The sequence below is a fragment of the Triplophysa dalaica genome, chromosome 7 (genome assembly GCF_015846415.1).
Source record: "Triplophysa dalaica isolate WHDGS20190420 chromosome 7, ASM1584641v1, whole genome shotgun sequence".
Classification (NCBI taxonomy): domain Eukaryota; kingdom Metazoa; phylum Chordata; class Actinopteri; order Cypriniformes; family Nemacheilidae; genus Triplophysa; species Triplophysa dalaica.
The window spans coordinates 2,800,113-2,821,735 of NC_079548.1; the positions used below are offsets into that span (position 1 = coordinate 2,800,113).

At 38.3% G+C, this 21,623-nt stretch overlaps 2 pseudogenes; both read right to left on the minus strand.

The window, feature by feature from the left end:
- Positions 1 to 541: 541 nt before the first annotated feature.
- LOC130425963 (gastrula zinc finger protein XlCGF8.2DB-like) lies at positions 542 to 18,665 on the minus strand (annotated as a pseudogene).
- Positions 5,135 to 18,659, minus strand: LOC130425945 (gastrula zinc finger protein XlCGF26.1-like; annotated as a pseudogene).
- Positions 18,666 to 21,623: the final 2,958 nt, after the last annotated feature.

Genomic DNA, 21,623 nt, shown 5'->3' on the forward strand with positions numbered 1-21,623 from the left:
AGGGGTAGACTGAACCAAAGCACGTGCGTAACCATTGTCAACAAAACACAGACATCAGTTTGACACACCGCATGTGGTTCATGTCCGCCATCTTTTAGCGCTGGGACGGCTCCATATATCAGTTTTAAACGATCTCCAAATCCAGCGTTATATCCACAGTCTTTATAACATTCATCACCCAAATGCAGTGAACAAACAAACCCCCAAACTTCGCGAACGTATGCTCTCTCTCCTGAACACAGGTGAAAGTGACGTCTGCGCATGCTCCTTCTCCTGCTCTCCTTGCGGCCCCGTGCTTTTCCGGGAGAATTGTCCAATAAGGGCCTGAGAAAAAACTGTTAAGAAAAAGTATTATATGTTTGAAAAAAAACTTGACGAAACCTGTATGATCGCTGTGAGACTGTATCGAGCACAGAAGTACTACTTAATACCCCAAACTCGTTTTGTGACAAGTTGACCATGTTAAGCATCAGAAGACAGCACGTTTAAAATTGTGAAGAAGTGAAAATGCATGAAACACCATTGCAGGGCCGCTTTAACGTCTATCCTTTGCCAACGGAACCCACAGTTTTGAGAGGGATTCTTCATAGCATTGGAAATAATCACAACACAACCTCTCTCTATCACTACATGTCAAAGGTTTTGACTGTGTTACTTCAATAATGGCAGTGCAGTTCAATGTTGAATAAAATATTGGCACACTTGTTGTTGTGCATTGTTTATATCAAAGTCTGATCAAGATTCTAAAATAAAAGCGCTGTAGTTTTGTCAGGTCAAAAACATGCTTTCTATATTGGAGTTAACTGAAATAACTGAGATTTAAGGAACAGCTGATAAGTGTCACAATCAAAAGCAAATTATTATTTAAAGGGTGGTACAAATGTCTATAAAACAACACCTACAACTGCACTGGATTTGTTATGTTCAAAATAATTTGCTTTCATTGGTGTCATGATGATAGAATACTAACCACAAAGCTGTCATACAGTAAAAAGGCATTTCTATCATTTTAGTACAACAATGATTTAGTGAAGGTAAGCAAAAACATGAAAAACTCATAAAACATAACGACAGCTGATTCTAGATGAGTAAGAGCTGTTTAGTTAACCTTCTGTAATATATTATTTAGCAATTTAAAGCCAACCTGCAGAAACCCCTACTTGGTGAATGGCTTTTCTCCAGTGTGAAGTCTCATGTGTTCCTCAAGATTTCTTTTGCATGTGAAACTCTTTCCACAGTGAAGACATGTGTATGGACGCTCTCCATTGTGAGTTCTCATGTGTGTCTTAAGAACACTTTTGTGTGTGAAACTCTTTCCACACTGAAAACATGCAAACGGCTTTTCTCAAGTGTGAATTCTCATGTGGTCCTCTTGATTAATTTTTCTTGTGAAACTATTTCCACAATGATTCCATGTATATGGCTTTTCTCCAGTGTGAATTGTCATGTGGTTCTTTAGACTAGTTTTTTGTGTGAAACTCTTTCCACACTGAACACATGTGAATGGCTTTTCTCCAGTGTGAATTCTCATGTGTGTCGTAAGAACATTTTTGTATGCGAAACACATTCCACACTGAACACATGGATACGGCTTTTCTCCAGTGTGAATTCTCATGTGGTTCTTTAGACTAGTTTTTTGTGTGAAACTCTTTCCACACTGAACACATGTGTATGGACGCTCACCAGTGTGAGTTCTCATGTGGACCTCCAGAGTTCTTTTATGTGCGAAAAACTTTCCACACTGAACACATGCGTGTAGCTTTTCTCCAGTGTGAATTCTCATGTGGGTCGTGAGATGACATTTTTGTCTGAAACTCTTTCCACACTGAACACATGCATACGGGTTTTCTTCAGTGTGAATTCTCATGTGTGTCTTGAGATAACTTTTTTGTGTGAAACTCTTTCACACTGAACACATGTGAATGTCTTTTCTCCAGTGTGAATTGTGATGTGGATCTTGAAAACACATTTTCTTGTGAAACTCTTTCCACACTGAGGGCAGGTGAAGGACTTTTCTTCAGTGTGGATTCTTATGTGCTTCACAAGCTGCTCTTCACTTCCCAATCTCTTTCCACAATGAGGACATACTGATACTGTTGTTTCTTCCAGTTCCATTAGGTCTAAAATGAAACGAACAGAAAAGCACACATAAGGGCGGTGTTAGATTTTCCTTCATTTGGCTAAGCAGTCGTTGAGTGGCTCGCCAACATATTAAAATGCTTCTGATACGTAAAAGAAGAGTAAGTTGGAACAAGTTCAGGGGAAAAGTGTTAATTGAAGATGCTCTTGTAGCATAGTGGTGTTCTGGAACTTAACCCACGGTACAGTCTGTGTGACCAGACTTCATTCATGGTAACAAATGGCCTTCAGACAACAGACAGAAAACATGAGGACCTACTGGAGAACGTTCAATAGACAGGATTGAAGGGCCGTTATTTGAATCACACCTTTACAGATATGTGTTAATGACAGGTGGGACGCAAGCATAATGTGATCAGCCATTTGGTTTACGCCCTTCCCTATACAGATGTTAATTACAGGTGTTCACAGACACATCAATGTCAGATGTTGATTACATATGAAAGAATGACACAAAACCCTTCAGTGGTCATCATTGAACACATGCAATCGAAGGCACAACATGTACATTTTTTGCATTAAAATATCATAAAACCACCATAAGAGTGTTTGTTCATGCGTACTTTCATAACTAACCAACTAAACAATAATAATAATAAAATCATAGTAATAATAGAGAATCAATTCATGAATGTTTTATTAATTATCATTAATGACGAATCAAGAATAGACACCGACCTCTTTGTTCTGCATCATCTTCATTTTCATTGTGCTGGTGTCTGTAACACTCGTGTCTTCACTCTCCTCTTTAATGAATTTTGTGTCACACATAACTTAGTTTTTCAAGTGTGAATTGGAGAAATAAACCTGTCAAAATCAATAAATTAATTATTGAATTAAGTCACATTCAGTTCACCTTTAACATTAATCATTTACTGAATGATCGTAATAAAACAGTTTCTTCATTCATTAAAAGAATGAAGAAACAACAAAGCGATTATTACATGAACGTAGATGAGACAATGACATATATAAACAACAGATCATGTGATGTGAGCAATAATAAGAATGTATTTAAGTTGTATTTAAAAATGTATTAAATTAAAATATCTTATTTCTGTGACTGAAATATCAATGACTGTTACAGTATTCTTAAGTGAATGGTGTTTTAATACATTTTATAAGTATGAGATATTGAGGAAAAATCTGTCTGCTTACATTTAAGAAGAAAACCCTGAAATACGAGATCATTGAGGACCAAAAATCTTCTAAACATTTTAAATTCTGAGGACTTTTAAAGCGCGTTAAGAAAACAAATTCATTTGAAAACAAATCACGGTTTTATCCATTTAACAGTAAGTGAAACAGCACGTTTGTCTTTATACAGATTCTCCGGGACGGACTTCAATCACTCTGTAAACCTTTTAATCTTCTAACATTGAATTTCATGTTTGTCATGTTCTTCTAGAGAAAAGTTTACAACACGATATTCATACAGTGAACTAACCTTTGTGTTTAAAGATCTTTATATCAAACTGTTCTCTTGAACTCTTCATTATTTATGGTGCGCAGCTTCTTCTTCTTCTTTTCTTCTTCTTCAACAGGCCCATTTTTTTATTTATTATCTTTTAGCTCTAACGACATTTTATTTGCACCTTTTGTAACTTTGTTTCCAGCCTCTTTATATCTCTTTTTAATTTGCTCTACACTGTAATAAAATATACCAAATTTGCCACAAAATATACTTGAGATTTGAGATCTGAAGACAGGTGTATGGATGCTCTCCAGCAGAGGTGTAAAGTACTTGAGTAACTTTACTTGATAACTCTACTTAAGTATTATTTTGGGGGATCTGTACTTTACTTGAGAACAATTAAAAATGAATACTTTTATTTAATTACATTTTTAATTACTTTTTACTCCTCACCATTTTATTTATATTAAAAAGTCCTCTATTTGTCTCACTTTCCTCTACCTTCCCTTACTAGTAATGAACCAACTGAATTCCACTGATAACCAGTTTAATTTAAATGTTATTCATTCAGCCAATGAGATTCGTTTTAACATTCCAGACATGTTCATTGGTCCTTTTGAAGTGACGTCATGTCTCATCAACTACCACAATGCTCAGCACTTTGACCTGGACCTGAGAGAAATAATCAGAGGAAGAAAATGGAAGAACACGATTCAGCTGCTAATACTGTTCAAAACACGCCACAGGATCAAGAGCACTTGTGGCCTTCCTGTAGTGGAATAAATAAGAATATGTGATAAAATGTGTTCTTTGTCTCCCACTCACCAAGCAAATATCTGCCTATTTTTTTTGACAGCTTGTTTGAGATGCACCTTGCCAGACTGAAAAGAAGACGAGAGCAATAGGCGACTGCAGCTGTGGAGTCGACTGTTGTGTTGACAGGAAATGTCAGCAATGGAATAGTTCCATAGCAATGAAAACTGTGAACGTATGTTAACCAAAAATTTTATTCCCAAATGCATATTTTTTAAATCATCCAATTTATAGTAAGAATTATTTGGGACAATATTCAAAAACGCTGTCATAAGCAAATAACAAAAAGCTTCCTTCGAAAAGAAAAACTGGAGCGTACTGTACTGGAGTGTACATGGGCCAGAGATTAACCATGCGACGTAACAACAAGCGCAACAATTTAAGTTATGAGCAACAGGTGCATTTACATCAGTAAAGCTAACTTGACCTTCCATGAGTTTTCCCAGCATTTGCAACATGTTTGTAATGTCTTCACAAATGGAGAACGATCTCGCCTCAGGAGAGCACTGCTGATTTTATTGTCAAGGAATATAAGTATTATTGCTTATAAATTAAGTGTACCCTAGAAATGCATTGCTACCCCACACCTACACTTCTGCACAATATTATTGATAAGTGCTGACCGATACTTATTAATTATTTCCTGGCGATGATATATCATATAAAAATAGGCAACTAAAATAAATTGTATTGCCATATGCCATTTATGCATTAATACAGACTAGAAAAAATATTAATGCATGCGTTTTCAATGAAGCAATGACATAATGCATGAAGTAATGTAATATGTTTTATTTACAGATATCTATAGAATAAACATGAATAAAAAATATGTAAGTTTGATGCAAGAAAGTAAATGAATTTAACAATTATAAATACACACACAAGTAAACATCACATCAATCAAAACTTTATTTCAATTTATTGTTGTAACAAATGATCCTGTATCTACAGGCGTTGAACTCAACATTCTACTGCCATCTCGCAGGTGACCACCGTCGCCACCTTCCTGATTTTAAGGAGTGTGCTCATCTGTCCCTGATACAGTCAAACTAAATTCAAGTGACCTCAGTGATTTATGCTCAATACTGCATTTATATGTGGAGATAGTTGCACAGGTGTTAAGTCGCTGTTTATTCAACTCAAATTTCCCTGAATTCATCAACAGTACTAATGGACACATATTATATATACATTTTGTTTAGTTACTTAAGTAAATATGTTTATTTACATTACTTATATGTAACTATGGAAGCAGTGAAAAATGCTTTGTACCACATGTTAAAAGACACAAATATTTATTTCAGAATTTGGGCGTAACCAGTAAACCATCCGGGAATTTCTCACCTACTCTTTTGTGAATACTGAGGATTCGGACATACTACTGTGTTTTCTCATACTATACAGTAAGTAGGCGTCTTCGGACGCAACAGTATGCGCACGTCCAAATCTCGCGAGAAATAGTGTGTCAGTCGGGAATTCTCGCCTACTGTTTTATGAAGACAGAGGTTTCGGAATCTAAAAAACTATTCGTTCGCCTACTACTTTTCGCCTACTATATAGTTTGGCAGTATGAGATATCGGATTCAGCCTAGAAAAAGCTTCATTATCACGCATGCACGCAAACACACACGTCCTGTTTTTATATCAGGTTCATGATTCACATTATGTTGTTGTCTAAAACATAACCCTCACACAGAAAACATGAGCTATTAACTAGATTACACAGAAACATGATTTGCATCACGATTTATACGCATTTTGAACTAATGAAGACACATGAAACAGTGGATTGGAATTGGAAAAACACTGTCCTTGACTCAATATGTGATTGCTCGAGTCTTATTGTCCCTAAAGTCCCATCATTTTTACTGTTGTCAATGACTCAAATCGGTTAAATTGTCTTTGTGATTGGCGCAAGCAACGAATAACATTTAAAAACCAATCATGTAGACGTCATACATCCACTCTCTCTGGCTGTACACGTTAACATCCGAAACACTGCGTTGATCAGAGCATGAGCGACTGGTTCTCTCACAAAGGGCACTCAATATTTCCCGTTCATTCTTCACCTTTAATCCTATCGCATTAAATTCTCAAATGATTATTAAAAACTCTCCTGTATTTAGTCTGTCACTCTTCAAGCTTTTATTTCTCTAAACGACTGTTAAGACTTTGCAAGTTGCTTTCAATGAAAGCGTTGCGATATGCTTAAATGTGAGACTGCTTGTCTGTAGGACAAGTTGCAGCTTTCATTTAGTTGGAAAAGGTAGTTTTCTCAGCAAATATTTTGTGCGGTGTGTGAGCGACGATTAAGCTTAACATTCAGTTGACTGAAACTCATCAACGAGTACGACACAGAATTTAAACATCAGTCACTGTATTGATGTTTGGGTAGGCCTATCCTACACGAACATGAACAAAGTTGACTTATATTATGAAGCTGACTCATATTACAGTATGTGACAGTTAATATGATTGCAAGTCTGCATGATAAACCATTGAACCTAGCGCATATTGTCGCTTTGTGTCCTGGTAAGTACAATTTTGACTGTATTATTTGTGTCAAGGGGTGGGGAAAAAAATCGATATGCCGATTTATCGCGACATTTCAGCCACCGAGACGGAACGATTTTTTTTAAATACAAAAGATCTAAATTCATACCTACACTGTGCTTACCAGAACGGCAGTACCCACATATTTCTTGTGGTGACCCTCCCAGATTACGAATGGTCAGATAAACAGAAATTGTAATTCACAGTGGAGAAGAAATACGTGTATAATGGCGACGGACCAACAACAAATTAGAGATTCGCCAGCGTCTTTTAATTGAAAAGTTTGGGCCCACTTTGGATTTCGTAGTGAATGTAAATAAGTAGGCATGGTTAACTTGGCGCTCTGCAAGTTGGGAGTACTCTTTTGACCTTCCTTCAGATTGCAGTTTCGTGTTTTGCTCCAGTTAGGCGCTTTCTCTCTCACCCGGAGTGCTTGTGCAGGTCTCTGCGCATGCATATTAAAATTTCAGAAGTCAGATTGTTTTATAAAGCTTTAATAGTTTTTATAAAGTTCAACTTTACGTGAGCCGAGGCGAAACTTGAGGTGAAATGCGCGATGATGCTCATAGCGTGAGCGCTTTGACGTGACGTGCGCAAACCCCCGTTCTGGGTGTGGAGTCACCAGAGACTCGCGAGTCCAAAGACAAGTGCAAGAATAAACAAACCTAAAGACAGAGAGTCGCAGCACACTAAAAATGGTCATCTAATTGATCATGTTTCCCTTCATTTACATATGTCGTGAATGTTATAGAACTGCCAAGCGATATATCGTTTATCGCAGAATTGGCGCATTGTGATATTATTGGTATCATGAGCCCTGTATTGCGTATCGAATCGTATCAGGAGGTACCCTGCGATTCACAGCCCTTGTGTCCGCTTCAAAAAATTTATGTTTATTGTTCCACCCTTCTGTTAAATGAGATTTACGCCCATTGTATGGACATGTTCCTAATCGACGCTGGGAGAATTGCCCAATAAAAGGAATTGGATCCCTTTTACGAAACAGGTATCCAGACTTATAAAAACCTTCCTGAAACAAGTTGGAGTGCTGGGGGAGTGTTTCGAGCACAGAAATACTACATCACACATCCAACTCGTTTTTTGACTAGTTGACCGTGTTAAGCATGAGAAGCATGAGAACACCATTGCATCCCCTTTGTAACAAGGCAACAGTGCAATGGAAAACAACAGGTTTATTTTCAGTGAGGTGAAATTAGTGAATAATGTTTCTAGAATATTTACATTAAAACTAGAAATTATTTGCAAAGAGTAAACACAAACGAAACACTAGAGAAGAGTAGGGGAGAAGGGAACGCACGTGACCGTACTCTGTAAACATAAAAAATACAGTAAACATGAAAACAAATATTGCTGAACAATTGGTGGCGTTTCTTAAAAGACGAAAAATTTAATATAAACGGACGGCACACAAACGTTACATTTAAAAGTCCTTTACTATGGATTTCAGAAGTGACACAGGAACAGAACACAGACCGTATTTCAGCTGTGAGCTGCAGTGTGAGCAGAACATTTAAAGACTCACATCTTGAGTTGGAAGACGAGGCGTGCTGCTGGGTTCTGAACCAGCTGGAGCGGTTTGATAGCCTTTGCAGGAAGACCAGAAAGGAGAGCATTGTAGTAGTCCGACCTTGAGATCACCAGGGCTTGGACCAGGAGTAGTGCCGCATGATCAGTGAGAAAGGGTCTGACCATTGTTATGAGCGCTCTTCAGCATGAACTCTCATGTGTTCTTTTGTCCAGTATGAATTCGCATGTGGTTCGTAAGAGTAGCTTTTCTTCTGAAACTCTTTCCACACTGAACACATGTGAATGGACGCTCTCCAGTGTGAATTATCATGTGTTCCTGTAGAGTTTCATTTCTTGTGAAACTCTTTCCACACTGAAGACATGCATATGGCCGCTCTCCAGTGTGAGTTCTAATGTGTCCCTTTAGATGAGTTTTTCTTGTGAAACTCTTTCCACACTGAACACATGTGTATGGACGCTCTCCAGTATGAATTCTCATGTGGTCCTCTAGAGTTATTTTTCTTGTGAAACTCTTTCCACACTGAACACATGCAAACGGCTTTTCTCCAGTGTGAATTCTCATGTGTGTCTTAAGAAAAATTTGTCTTGTGAAACTCTTTCCACACTGAACACATGCATACGGCTTTTCTCCAGTGTGAATTTTCATGTGGTTCTTAAGAACACTATTTCTCGCAAAGCTCTTTCCACACTGAACACATGCGTACGGCCGCTCTCCAGTGTGTATTCTCATGTGTTCCTCTAGATGACGTTTGTGTGTTAAACCTTTCCCACACTGAACACATGTAAATGGCCGCCCTCCAGTGTGAATGCTTACATGTTCCACAAGACTGCTTTTTCTTGTGAAGCTCTTTCCACACTGAACACATGTGTATGGACGCTCTCCAGTGTGAATTCTCATGTGCTCCTCTAGGCAAGGTTTGTATGTGAAACTCTTTCCACACTGAACACATGCATACAGCTTTTCTCCAGTGTGAATTCTCATGTGGGCATCTAGAGTTATTTTTTGTCTGAAACTATTTCCACACTGAACACATGCATATGGACGCTCTCCAGTGTGAATTCTCATGTGGATCTTAAGACAATTTGTTTGTGTGAAACTATTTCCACACTGAACACATGCATATGGACGCTCTCCTGTGTGAATTCTCATGTGGACCGCTAGATGACTTTTTGTTGTGAAACTCTTTCCACACTGAACACATGTGAATGGCTTTTCTCCAGTGTGAATTCTAATGTGGTCCTCTAGATGACTTTTCCTTTGAAACTCTTTCCACACTGAGGGCAGGTGAAGGGCTTTTCTTCAGTGTGGATTCTTATGTGCTTCACAAGCTGCTCTTCACTTCCCAATCTCTTTCCACAATGAGGACATACTGATACTGTTGTTTCTTTCGGTTCCATTAGGTCTAAAATGAATCGAAAGAAGCAAAAATGTGTATTAGGCTGGTCAACATTGAACACATCCAATCAAAGGCACAACATCAGTGTTTCCCCTACCATTATATAAGGGGGGCGGCTCGCCCTCCTAACGGATCGCCCTCCTAACGGCTCGCCCCGCCACCCTTGAACGTCAAGTAAATTTGATTTGATTTTCTTGATAGCGCCAGATTACTATTTGTTATGTTATTAAACAAACTAAATAGCCAATCTAATATGTTATTTATCTTATTTACACGATGGCATGTCTTTTCCGTCTGTGTTTGCGCGTTTACAATTATCCCAATGAGTGAGAACGCGCGCACACTCACACCCACACAGACAAACACTAGCGGACAGCCAGCGCGTGGCGGGAAATATGTCGCGTCAATCAAATGAAAACCAGATGAAAATATTTGCGTTTTTTTAAGCGCGCACAGAGACATGAAGATGGCAACACTCACTCTACTGCGAGTAGCAGCCGGAGTAGCTCTCCTGCTCCAAGTCTAAGTGTTGCGCATCCTGCCCCTGACAAGCATCGAAAATCCAGTGAATGTATATTAATGAATTACATGCAGCTTACTATTTACATATGTGTGTTTAAAATGTTTTTAGTCTGGACATTGTAAATCTGCTGATTAAATAAGACAAGAGATATTTAATACGCTATACAGGCCGCTCTGTGTTGTATGGGAATGTCCTGCGCACGTGATGACGTTCAGAACAGCGCGCGTTCACAGCAGTGCTGCGATTGACAGGAGTATTATCCAATAAATGCATCATAGAAAAAAAACGTCTCACAAAAAAAGCCCTCATATAAATGTATTAACTAACATTTACGAACAATGAATGAACAATATATTTGTTAGTATTTATAAATCTTTTTTTAGTTGTTAGTTAAAAAATAAAACTATTTTAGCTCTGGTCCATTGATATTAACAAAAACTTCAAAAAATTTAACAAAGGTTATTTGCAAAAGTCAATTTTAAAAAGATTTAAATACGTCTATTTTATTTTTTTAAAGAGATATCTTATGTTAACATTTTGTAACTTTTACAAAGCATTACCCTCCCAGACAACCAATTTATGTGAGAGATAGATAGATAGATAGATAGATAGATAGATAGATAGATAGATAGATAGATAGATAGATAGATAGATGGATAGATCGATAGATAGCACATAAAGAATGAAAAGGAAATGATTTAAGATTTCTCGTCAATTTTCCCTAACCAACCAACCCCCCCCCAAAGCTGTAAACCTAGGGGAAACACTGAACATATACATTTTTTTGCATTAAAATATCTAAGAACCCCCAGCACAGTGTTTGTTCAGGCGTTCCCAAACATTTTACAATGGCGCATCCCCCCAGGGATTTAATATCAATCTGAGTAACCCCTTTCTTACAGTCACAATTGTGGTCTTGAAAAGTTTTTCATGTTCATTTTAAGTACATTTGTCTTCTTAAAATGTTATCTTTCTGCAGTCTGCAAACGTCTGGGGACTGAGGAGACAAGTTGCTCAAGTTTAGGAATAGGAATGTTGTCCCATTCTCGTCTCATACAGGCTTCTAGTTGCTCAACTGTCTTAGGTCTTCTTTGTCGCATTTTCCTCTTTATGATATATGATATATGGAAAAAATAATTTCTATGGGTGAAATATCTGGACTTCAGGCTGGCCATTTCAGTACCCGGATCCTTCTTCTATGAGCCAAGATGTTGTAATTGATGCAGTATGTGGTCTGGCATTGTCATGTTGGAAAATGCAAGGTCTTCCCTGAAAGAGACGACGTCTGGATGGGAGCATATGTTGTTCTAGAACTTGGATATACCTTTCAGCATTGATGGTGCCTTTCCAGGTGTGTAAGCTGCCCATGCCACACGCAGTCATGCAACCCCATACCATCAGAGAGGCAGGCTTCTGAACTGAGTGCTGAAAACAACTTGGATGTCTTTCTCCTCTTTAGTCCAGATGACATGGCATCCCAGTTTTCCAAAAAGAACTTCAAATTTTGATTCGTCTGACCACAGAACAGTTTTCCACTTTGCCACAGTCCATTTTAAATGAGCCTTGGCCCAGAGAAAACGCCTGTGCTTCTGGATCATGCTTAGATATGGCTTAATTTTTTACCTATAGTTTTAGCCGGCAACGCAAATGGTACGGTGGATTGTGTTCACAGACAATGTTGTCTGGAAGTATTCTTGAGCCCATGTTGTGATTTCCATTACAGTAGCATTCCTGTATGTGATGCAGTGCCGTCTAAGGGCCCGAAGATCACAGGCATCCAGTTTGGTTTCCCGGCCTTGACCCTTATGCACAGAGATTGTTCCAGATTCTCTGAATCTTTGGATGATATTATGTACTGTAACTCTGCAATTTTTCTCTGAGAAACTCTTTTCTGATATTGCTCCACTATTTTTCGCCGGAGCATTGGGGGAATTAGTGATCCTCTGCCCATCTTGATTTCTGAGAATCTCTGTCACTCTGAGAGGCTCTTTTTATACCCAATCATGTTGCCAATTGACCTAATAAGTTGCAAATTGGTCCTCCAGCAGTTCCTTATATGTACATTTAACTTTTCCGGCCTCTTATTGCTACCTGTCCCAACTTTTTTGGAATGTGTAGCTCTCATGAAATCCAAAATTAGCCAATATTTGGCAAGACTTTCCTGTAGCTCAGTGGTAAGAGCAAGGTTGTGGGTTCGATCCCAGGGGATTGCAAATACCTATGTAAATAAAATGTATAGGATAAAGCAATGTAAGTCGCTTTGGATAAAAGCGTCTGCCAAATGCCCAAATGTAAATGTCAAAAGACATGTCAAAATGTCTCGATCTCAACATTTGATATGTTATCTATATGAAATCCCCTGGGATCGATACCACAACCTTTCGCTGTTAACACAATGCTCTTACCACTGAGCTATCCGAAATTGTATCATTGAACCATGTTTCTATGAAACACAACGCAGCGGGGTTGGAAAAATCTTTGTTTGTCCGGGTGTGTTAGAGCATTTCGTCTGTTTTTTTTGGCAAGGGAGCGGACATTCGCCAGGTCTATACTCTGCAGTGGGGTCCTGAATCTGCGTCATCAGAGTTTGCCGAACACAACAGGCAGGTGCGCTGTGCTGGTGGCAGAGACTGGATGGCGAATCCAGGTGTTTGAATGGTTTGTCTCGGGAAAGTACCTTCGCAGCTGCGAGGACAGCTCTGAAATGTGATTTATTAAGTCACGCATAACGCTGTTAGTAAGGCTAAGGTGGTTTGCTAGCAAAAATCATGCAATGATGAAAAGGCTTCGGTGTTGTTCTTGTTAATGCAATTAGTCCAGAGAGCAAACTTTCGGATCATGGCCTCAGTTTTGTCCTGCACGCAGGAGTGCAGAAGGGTGTGAAAGTAAGCCGGTGCAGATCCAGTGATGGTCCTGTAGGCAAGCGTTAGTGACTTGAATCTGATACGGGCTTCGACCGGTAGCCAGTGGAGTGAGATGAAAAGGGGTCAGATGAGCCCTTTTGGGCTGTTGGAAAACGAGGCATGCTGTTCCGTTCTGAACCAGCTGGAGTGGTTTGATAGCCTTTGCAGGAAGACCAGCAAGGAGAGCATTGCAGTAGTCCAACCTTGAGATTACCAGGGCCTGGACAAGGAGTTGTGCCGCATGCTCAGTGAGATATTGTCTCGCCTTTCTAATGTTGAATAAGGCGTATTGGCATGACCGTGTTGTCTTTGCAGTGTGATCAGGACAGAAGGACAGCTGTTCATCAAATATGACTCCGAGGTTCCTGGCTGTCTTGGAAGGATTGAGGTATTGCCAAGATGGATGTTGAGATCGTGTTACACCGTAGGGTGTGCCGGAAGCACGAGTAATTCTGTCTTGGCAGGGTTCAGCTGGAGGTGATGCCCTTTCATCCAAGCTGAGATTACCTCAAGGCAAGCTGTAATGCGAGCTGCTACACTGGCATCGTCTGGGTGAAACGAGATGTATATCAGGGTGTCATCAGCATAACAGTGATACGAGAAGCCATGAGCCTGTACATAGTCCCAGTTGGTGTCCCTGATCTCCCTGTTCTCTTCACCCCGGCATCTCTTCATCAACGGCCCTCTCTCTTGGCGAAGTTTCTCCCCGTTGCAAGCTCTTCCTTCAAGGGTCAGAATCTCCCGGACTGGGTCTACTTCCGATTCTTCTATGAGTGACATCGGGTCGAGTCCTCTTCCTGTGGACTCACGTGGTTCCTGTGGGCCGTTCTGGTCGGATTCTCCAGAAGTTGTCTTCAATCTCCCGTGATTCCCGTGGCTGAGATCAATGTCCCTTGGTGGATTATAGTGTTGATTTATCAATAAAGCCTATTATTCCCGCAATTGAGTTTCCGCAGTCTCTGCACACACACAATCATGACAACGCTGTTATCTCCGATGCATTGCTATCTGTGTCAGTGTCATCAGGAGCGGGTGGTGGATTTACAACTGCAGCCGAAGTGCTGATGGAGGGACCCAGGGTGAAGTCAGAGGACTGTGGTTCATCCGAGCTGCTGGGAGTCAATTTTCTTTCCGTGGCTCCGAGCCTAAATCTTTGCAGTTACTAATCCATTTAAATTTTACAAGCAGTTGTTGCTTTGTTCCAAGTCGCGTGCAGTCACATTACATGCGGGACGTAAAGATGTGCACTTACGCATGACACTTGAGTGGAAGGATATTTTTGGATTGGCAGTACCCGACTACTATTTTGCTGTGTGAACACTATATTTAGTTTGTGAGAAAAACATGCCTGGTTGAATATCAGGTGCATTAAATTTAAGTTAACATTACATTTCAGCATTTTTTTTCAAGTACCCCCTCCGTCACCTGGCATACCCCAGTTTGAGAACCACTGATCTAAAGTAACAAAATCACAGTAATAATAGAAAATCATTTTGTTTAAATTTTTCACTAATAATCATTAAGGAAGAATCAAGAATGGACACCGACCTCTTTGTTCCGCAGCATCTTTATTTTTCATTGTGCTGGTGTCTGTTAAACCTGTCAAAATCAATAAATAAATAATTGAATTACATTTTACTGAAAGATTGTAATAAAACAGCACATAGTTAAAGATAAAGAAGAAACAAGTAAGCGATTATTTAGAAAGTAGATGGGACAATGACATATAAGGACCTAGCCGCTGCTTGTCTGTATGGGCAGGTGGGGCAGCGCCCCTCCAACATATTTTTCCACAGATAGTGAGTGCCGTAAGAACACATTATTCAATAACACAGCCCTTATTGGTTCAGTTTAACCAATCAGGTCTGGGTCTGGGATAGGGAGACCTGTCAATCAATCTACCGTTGAGATGTGATGACTTGTGAGTGACGGGGTTTTGGAGCGATACAGGACCAGATTTTGTATATTGAAGCGATCGCAATGCCAAAGTGGTCAAACTATATTTTGCGTGGTAGGGAGAGTAACTCAAACTTGGGCTGGTTTTTGTAGGAGTGGGCGGGTGTTAGTGAGCCTTTGGGCTGGAAATTTTCCACCCAATCTGGCAACACTGGCCATGTTTGCAACACCTCGGAGCAGTTAAAAGCAAGTCCATATTCCTATCTACTTGAATGGGGGAAGGCAGATATTTTTTTAAATCGCTGTCAAAAATCACAATTAAACAGCATATGTCCTATCAATAATTAAACCTGACATGAGTTGTATCATAACTTGCATTTGTGTTAAGTTTGCGGAAAAAAAATTACAGATCGCTTTATCTATTGTGCACGCACACAGGCTGGTAAGCGCCTCATGAGAACCTTGCTCCAGAGAATCATCAGTCAATACTGATTGACGATTGGCTGGTTTCACTGGAAGGCGGGACTTCCTTCGCTAGAGCGGCCATATTGATCATGCAGTCCTCCCCATTCACAATGGCAGTGTTGCATCTTGTTAATATCAATATCTTTGGCAGAACTTAGGCTGTCCCTCTGGTTTTCACGTTACGTGAATGTAGTTCCAGACAAAGTCATATTAATCCAAGGTTGGAAATGGGAAGGCAGTCTGCACGAGTGCTGGCATTCAGCTAATAAATCAGATCAACCCTGCGAGTGATACAAATCTTCTTGAAGGTAATGATAAATAAAAGTTTATAAATAACAATTAACCATGGTTTTACAATTGTAAAAGTGCTTTAACCCTGTTTTTGGCTGCCCTTTATACAGAGTTTAACTACACATTCCATGTTTAAACTCTTTCAGTTGAACAGTGCAGTAATCTTAAAACAGCAGCGACCAAAGGTTTATGTAAGTAAATCGCCATCACATTATAAATTATAAATCACAAGTCATCTTGTGAAAAGCTTGTATAGAAATATAACATTAAGTATAATATACAGAAGGTCTACATTCTAGAACGCCAAACCATTGCAAAAGAAATAAACAGTATAGCGGTTTATCTATTGTTTTATTGAGTTTTCTTTTTATAAAAAGATACATTTTAGTGAGTTATCGGTTTCATGCATTCATCTGATATTAAACAGGCTATGGGCCAAACTCATGGTTTGAGTACCAAGCACCATCATACATGTACAACACACACACTTCTGAAGACATTAGTTTGTTTATTATTTAAGTTATAGCACAAAAGTAAACAGTAGTTTGTGCATTGTTCTAATTTGTTGCACAAAGTCATGAACACTGGTGTGTTTATTATTACCTATTTTGAAATAAAAAACCACAGACACTGGGTTGCACAGTGTTACACTTCACCACGAGCTCATTTATATCTTAAACCATAAAACTGTGTTAAGAAAGGCGTCTGGTAAACAACATAATGATATACATCTACCTACTAAAAGGTGACGTCGATGTTCTTCTTATAAAAACTCTAAAAGGCGTTCGCCAAGATTAAATCCTAATACGGTGGGCCAGAAATATAACTGTAGTGAGCGCAGACCTGATTGAAATATAATGGTAGCAACTCAGAAAGAGGACGGACAAATAAAAAGGTGAAACCTTATTGGTAGAAGGTGATATCATGTGAAATGTGATTTTGGTTAACACTGTGAAAAACAACTTGAGATTTCTGTATAAAGTATGGACTGATTTTGCCACGACAACAGTCAATGATCATTACAAAACCAAACATTATCATCACAAAACCAAACATTAAATGTTTTTGTTAATACCTGTAAAAGGCTTGTTTGTTTTATTAACACAGTCCCTAATGCAGTCAGTTACTGTTAATTGTTCACAGAACTTTGTTTTCAATAATTTTTTAAAACGTGTTTTTTATCAAACACAATATAAAACATTGTTATGTGCATTTTAAGATTTCTTCAACATGTGATTTTCGAGCCTGAGAGACTCTAGACCTCTGACAAAAGCGTTCTGTATGTTTTCAGTCAATTAGATCATTTAAGATAACCTACCATATAATCCAGAATATACCCCACCTAAATGTATAGCCACCAGCCGCTACGAGCTGCTCTTTTAAGATTTCTTCTTGAAAGAAATCAAGGAGCCAGGTTTCAAGAGTTTCAATGCAACGAATGCATATCTGACTCCATCTTTTATTCATTTTTTTCAAGTTGTTCTCTCAGTTTAAACCAATCATGTTTTACCTGAAATCATCTTCTACCAATCACAGTTCACATGATATCACCCTTTTCTTTGTCCTTCCCTTTTCTGAATTGCTACTATCTTATACCTACTAAGCCCACACCTGCCACAGTTATATATCAGGCTCTCTATATTAGGATTTAACCGTGGCAAAACCTTTTAAGGTTCTTTAAATAAGTTGTATACATCTTCTCTTAAGTAAGTCAATGTATACTAAGTTCTTTACCATATTTGTCTTTTATTACCAATGAGCTCTGGGTTAGGTATGTACTGTGCAACCCAAAAAGGTAAAATTGTCCTTATTAACAATACTTAACACACCAGTGTTTGTGACAATGTTCTCAACATGTGTGTGCTGTACGTGCTGTTATGCATATATGCTCAATGGTATTACATTTACATTTATGCATTTGTGAGACGCTTTTATCCAAAGCTACTTACATTGCATTATACTTTACATTTATACATGAAATCCCTGTGATCGAAGCCACAACCTTGCTTTTTTAACGCAATGCTCTTACCACTGAGATACAGGAAAGCTGGTATTCTGGTTAAGCAACCCATGAGGTGCACAGCCTTTTGTTATATCAAAAGTTATATCAAAAGAAGTTCATGGATATCTTAAATGTATTATTTTTTATAAGAAACTAAATAATGTAATAGAAAAAGAGAGTAAATAGTGTTATAGAAAAACCACCATAGTGTGAGCAATAAAAAGAATTGACTGTATTCTATTGAACTGTGACTGAAATATCAATGACTGATACAGTATTCTTAAGTGAATGATGTTTAAACATTTTATAAATTCGCGATATTCAGGAAAACATATGTCTGTTAACATAAAGAAAACTTACAAAATTATAAAACAAAAATACGAGATCATTATAGACCAAAACTCTTCTAAACAATTTAAATACCGAGAACTTGTGTAAAAGAGGCGTTAAGAGAAACAAGGGAAACGGTTTTATCTCACTGAACTTCGCAAGAATGTTTTTCCAGAAGTGAAACAGCACGTTTGTCTTTATACAGATTCTCCGGGACGGACTTCAATCACTCTGTAAACCTTTTAATCTTCTAACATTGAACTTCATGTTCGTCATGTTCTTCTAGAGAAAAGTTTAAAACACGACATTTATACAGTGAACTAACCTTTGTGTTTAAAGATCTTTATATCAAACTGTTTTCTTCACCTCTTCTTTATTTCTGGTGCGCAGCGTCTTCTTCTTTGGTAAACAAACGACAGGCCCATTTCCGCCACCTACTGGCGGGCTTGGAGTGTGGCGTCACAATGAGAAAAAAATACTAATAAATAACTAAATGGAATCAATAAATTGAATTATTATTAAGCTCAATTCACTTATTTTCCTTCTTTCTTTTTATAACCTAACATTAACTCATGTCATTTTATTGGCACCTTTTATAACTTTGTTTCCAGCATCTTTTTCTATCTTTTTAATACGCTCTACGCTATGATAAAATTCACCACAAAATATACTTGAGATTTGAGATCTGATGACAGGTGTATGGATGCTCTCCAGTGTTTATTCTCCAACACGGTCTCAAGGGAATTCGCGACAATTTCATGAATTGTAATCTATTACGAATTTCCCCTTTTTTCAGTGTCACCAAGCAAGACTTTCAGTCTAATAGTATTAGGTTATACATACATGTACATACATACTTTTGTGTATTAGAAGTCATGCTGACACGATTTTGTTTTTGAAGACGAGAGCAATAGGCCTCTGCAGTAAGGGGATGAGTGAAAACAGCACAGGCAAGACAGGCACTTCCCAAATCGCGCTGTGGAGTCGACAGGAAACGTCAGCAACAGAAAAAGTTCCATTGCAATGGAAAATGTGAAAAATTATATAAAAGGTTTTTTTTTTTAATTAAAAATGTACTTTTGTTATCTACGAATTTTATTCCCAAATGTATTTTTGTCAAACCACCCAGTTTATAATAAGAATTATTGGGACAATGTTCAAAAATGCTGTCATAAGCAAGTTAAAAAAAGCTGGAATTTTCTTCTGTTTTTATTCAAATGGATTGATTGAAAATTGTGAGTTTTTTGTTTCTTTTTTTATCTTCTTTGATGTTTGGCTTGTATTACCTTTTATTATTTTTCTTGTCTTGGGCCCTCTTAAAATTGATGTTTACTGTTTTAACATTAAATAAAAATAATCGAGGCAATTGACTTGCCACTGCTTTCACATAAAGGTGTTTATTATGAGGACAATATTTTTCTCAAAGGTGTTTTTTGTTCCCCCATATTAATCACAAAAAATACAAACTAGTTCAGTTAATGGACGTATTAATAGAAATTTTTAGAAATAGAGATATCACCCGACCTTCTCGTCAAAGGAGCATTAAAGCTGTGTCGTCAGCAAGTCATTTCCCATCATACTTTTCATTAACGCAGTGTGGGGGAAGCAACTGCGTTCGATTGCCAGGCCGCCTCGCCGTCGCGAGACATATCTGGACAATACGTTTTTTGGCACACAGGATAACCAAGAACGGTCCAGTTACGTAACATATTGGTTAGTTTGATATCAACATGACCTGCTGGTAATATAACTGCCAGGTTGCAAGCACATCATTTCATTATCATTTATATTAGCCCATGCCTAACCCTGACAATTCACACGACAGTTATTATGCTTATTTAAAACGTTTTAGTCCGACCCTTGCAAATATGCGAGATTTACAAGAGATTTAAGATGTTATGCAGGCTGCTCTGTGTTATATGGGAATATTAACAACTGCATCTGACAGGACCGCTCACTTCTTCAAAGTTCTAATTTCACAAAAGTTGATTAAAGTGTTGTATAGATCGCATTTTAATGAAATATTTACTCGTAGTCTGACAGAACGCCGTCTGACAGGAGTAACAAAGCTTTTTTAAGGTGCATCTTTACTGACTGGAACAGTCAAAGTAAAATGTTGTTTTATCATGACTCCAGTTGCTTTTCAACAAATGGCATTATTGAAAAAATGTGCATGAATGCACGGTAACACTTTATTTCACGGTGCCCTTGTTACACATGTTACATGTAGTAACAACAGTATTTACTATAGATTTTGCAAAATTACATGTAACTACACCTAAACCGTACTCTAAACCAAACCCTTACCCTATAGTAAGTACATGTAGTTAATTATTAATACTCAGTACTTAAATCTATATTTACACTGTTACACGGCTTCTGTTAAACAAAGTGTGACCAAATGCACTGTTTAAACTGTATACAGCGGTGGGATCAGCTCCAAGATAGGAATATTTCTTCTGACAAAAAATTAATTCAGGTATATACGTGTTAAATGTTCTTTAAGTAATTATTTGGTTTTATTTTTATGTTATTTAGAACTGGTGCCTGTTAAGAGCATAGTGACCACGTCAACCGGAATGACTGAAAACAGCAAAATAATGCCCATCTGACATTCACCTTCTAGGTCTTACTGACACATGGACTCAGCCACACCCACTACTCATTTTCTCACTCTCCCCGCCAAAGAGGAAGAGGAGCAGGCACAGGTCTGCTTATCAACAACAATTGGAAATGTTCCCCAATATCTTCTCTATGCAACAACTCATTTGAATATCAGGTTTGACTTCAGATTCTGCTACAATCTTTTGAATTCTTGTCCATTTGCAATCAAGCTTCTAGCATTCCATTGCCAGAGGGGGAATACCATTACAAGATTTGTTAGCATTCTGTGATCCTCGATCATTATTAGCACTCAACATACTGAATTAATCTTCAGCTTTTACACCTTTAAAACTCCGCGGCAGCTTCCACCAATGTCTTGATTATATCACGTTCTCTTTCTTGTCACGTACTCAGCTTAACGCTTAATTAAGCTTAACGCTTAACGCTTATGATTGCATGGCTGCTGTGGAGGTGCTGGCCTTCGTGTCTGATATCTCCTTGTGTCTAAACTCACCTCACCTTATTAATAACCTTGTATCTTTGTACTTCTTTAGTTTTTTTCTGAACCACTCATCCAGCATATGTAGCGCTATGCTCACCTCCATAATTGCAGAATTTTAGCTTAGCATCAATTTTACCTTGGCCATAGTCATGTACTCCTCCACATTTCGTACATCTTTGTCTCCATTTACACTGTTGTGCTGTATGTCCCATTCTCTGACAATCGAAGCACCTTAACGGT